We start from the raw sequence: 3,366 nt of genomic DNA, 5'->3' as shown, positions 1-3,366 counted from the left end.
CGAGACTCTGACTTAAGTGCTCGTCCAGTCCCTAATGCTTCCAAACCGTATAAACGCTCTGAAGGCGAAGAGGCCTATGTGGCCGTTTTTTTTTTTTTTTCCCCAGTTCAGGAGAGAACGTAGAACAAGGGCCGACCAGAAGCCCGTTGGAGACTCTGAGTTAGGGGCACGCCCTGTCCCTTATGCTTCCAACACGTAAAATCACACTTGATGTTAAGTCTCCCAAGTGGCGGTGTGTTCCCAGTTCAGGAAAGAACGTAGAACAAGGGCAGACCAGAAGCCCGTTCGATACTCTGAGATAAGTGCAGGTCCTGTCCCTTAGGCCTCCAAAACGTGTAATCGCACTTCGGGTTAAGTCCCCCAAGTGGCGGTGTGGTCCCAGTTCAGGGAAGAACTTAGAACAAGGGCGGACGAGAAGCTTGTTGGGTACTCTGAGCTAGGGGCCCAGAAAGACGCTCATGCTTCCAAAACGTAAACGCGGTCTGAAGGGGAAGATTCACACGTGGCCGTTTGTTCCCAGTGGTGGAAAGAAGTTAGGACCTGCGTGCACTCGAGGCAAGTTGCATTCTCTGAGGTAAGTGCAGGCCAAGACCCTTATGCCTCCAAAACGGAAACTCGATCTCTACTGAAGATTCATATGTGGCTGTGTGCTCCCCTTTGCGGAAAGGAAGTTAGCACCTGGGCGCTCTAGAGGCAAGTTGAATACTCTCCGGGAAGGGCACCCCAAGTCCCTTTTGCGTCCCAAACGTACCATCGCTCTTAAGGTTAGTTCCCATAAGTGGCAGGGAGTTCCCAGGAGAGGAAAGATCTCAGAACAAGGGCAGGCTAGACACATGATGGACACTCGGAGTTCAATTCGAGGGAAGGCCCTTATGCTTCCAGAGCCTACAAAGGCACTGAAGAGGAACACTCCTAAATGGCAGTGTTTTCCCAGAGGAAGGGAAAGGTGTTAGAACAAGAGCGGTCTCGAGGCAGGTAGGAGACCCTGAGTTAAGTGCTGGCCCATGCGCTTCTGCTTCCAAAACCTAAAATCCCGCTGAATACTAGTACCCATGCTGGCAGTGTCTTCCCAGTGGAGGAAAGAAGTTAGAACGAGGACGGACTGAAGACCCCTTGTGTCCTCGGAGGGAAGCGCACACCACGTCCGCTAGACTTCCAAAACGTTATCGTCGCTCCTTAGGTGAAGTTTCATTAGTGGCAAGGTGTTCCCCGTTCGGGAAAGATCTTAGAACAAAGGCGGAGGATAAGCAAGGTGTAAGGTCGAAGGAAAATGCAGGCTAAGGCCAGTACGCTCCCAAAAGGTATCAAGGCTCTTAATGCTAGGAGGCCTCTTCCGCCGTGTGTTCCCAGTCCAGGAAAGAACTTAGAAGAACAAGGGCAGGCTAGAAGCCCCTTGGATACTCTGAGTTAAGTGCACGTCCTGTCCCTTGGGCTTCCAAAACGTATAATCGCACTTGAGGTTAAGTCTCCTAAGTGGCGTTGTGCTCCCAGTTCAGGAAAGAACTTAGAACAAGGGTAGACTAGAAGCCAGTGGGATACTCCGAGTTAGGGGCACGTCCAGTCCCTTAGGCCTCCAAACCCTCTAAACGCTCTTAAGGCACACAGGCCTGTGGGGCCGTGTGTTCCCAGTTCAGGCAAGAGCTTAGAACAAGGGCAGACTAGAAGCCCGTTGGAAACTCTGAGTTAAGTGCCCGTCCAGACCCTTAGGCTTCTAAAATGTATAAACGCTCTGAAGGCGAAGAGGCCTGTGCGCACTGTGTTCCCAGTTCAGGAGAGGACGTGGAACAAGGGCAGGTTGAAACCAGGCGTATGCACCGAATTAGGTGCACGCCCAGTCCCTTATGCTTCCGGAACCTGTAAACGCTCTTAAGGCGAAGAGGCCTATGCGGCCGTGTGTTGCCAGATCAGGAAAGAACTTAGAACAAGGGCAGACTAGAAGCCAGTTGGATGCTATGAGTTAAGTGAGCGTGCAGTCCCTTATGCTTCCACCAGGTATCAACGCTCTTAAGGCGATCAGGCCTCTTGCGCCCTGTTCCCAGTTTGGGAAAGAACGTAGAACAATTGCCGACTAGAAGCCTGGGCGAGACTCTGACTTAAGTGCTCGTCCAGTCCCTAATGCTTCCAAACCGTATAAACGCTCTGAAGGCGAAGAGGCCTATGTGGCCGTTTTTTTTTTTTTTTTTCCCCAGTTCAGGAGAGAACGTAGAACAAGGGCCGACCAGAAGCCCGTTGGAGACTCTGAGTTAGGGGCACGCCCTGTCCCTTATGCTTCCAACACGTAAAATCACACTTGATGTTAAGTCTCCCAAGTGGCGGTGTGTTCCCAGTTCAGGAAAGAACGTAGAACAAGGGCAGACCAGAAGCCCGTTCGATACTCTGAGATAAGTGCAGGTCCTGTCCCTTAGGCCTCCAAAACGTGTAATCGCACTTCGGGTTAAGTCCCCCAAGTGGCGGTGTGGTCCCAGTTCAGGGAAGAACTTAGAACAAGGGCGGACGAGAAGCTTGTTGGGTACTCTGAGCTAGGGGCCCAGAAAGACGCTCATGCTTCCAAAACGTAAACGCGGTCTGAAGGGGAAGATTCACACGTGGCCGTTTGTTCCCAGTGGTGGAAAGAAGTTAGGACCTGCGTGCACTCGAGGCAAGTTGCATTCTCTGAGGTAAGTGCAGGCCAAGACCCTTATGCCTCCAAAACGGAAACTCGATCTCTACTGAAGATTCATATGTGGCTGTGTGCTCCCCTTTGCGGAAAGGAAGTTAGCACCTGGGCGCTCTAGAGGCAAGTTGAATACTCTCCGGGAAGGGCACCCCAAGTCCCTTTTGCGTCCCAAACGTACCATCGCTCTTAAGGTTAGTTCCCATAAGTGGCAGGGAGTTCCCAGGAGAGGAAAGATCTCAGAACAAGGGCAGGCTAGACACATGATGGACACTCGGAGTTCAATTCGAGGGAAGGCCCTTATGCTTCCAGAGCCTACAAAGGCACTGAAGAGGAACACTCCTAAATGGCAGTGTTTTCCCAGAGGAAGGGAAAGGTGTTAGAACAAGAGCGGTCTCGAGGCAGGTAGGAGACCCTGAGTTAAGTGCTGGCCCATGCGCTTCTGCTTCCAAAACCTAAAATCCCGCTGAATACTAGTACCCATGCTGGCAGTGTCTTCCCAGTGGAGGAAAGAAGTTAGAACGAGGACGGACTGAAGACCCCTTGTGTCCTCGGAGGGAAGCGCACACCACGTCCGCTAGACTTCCAAAACGTTATCGTCGCTCCTTAGGTGAAGTTTCATTAGTGGCAAGGTGTTCCCCGTTCGGGAAAGATCTTAGAACAAAGGCGGAGGATAAGCAAGGTGTAAGGTCGAAGGAAAATGCAGGCTAAGG

This window comes from Meles meles, chromosome Y (genome assembly GCF_922984935.1).
Source record: "Meles meles chromosome Y, mMelMel3.1 paternal haplotype, whole genome shotgun sequence".
NCBI classification, from domain to species: Eukaryota; Metazoa; Chordata; class Mammalia; order Carnivora; family Mustelidae; genus Meles; species Meles meles.
This window is presented reverse-complemented; position numbering follows the sequence as displayed.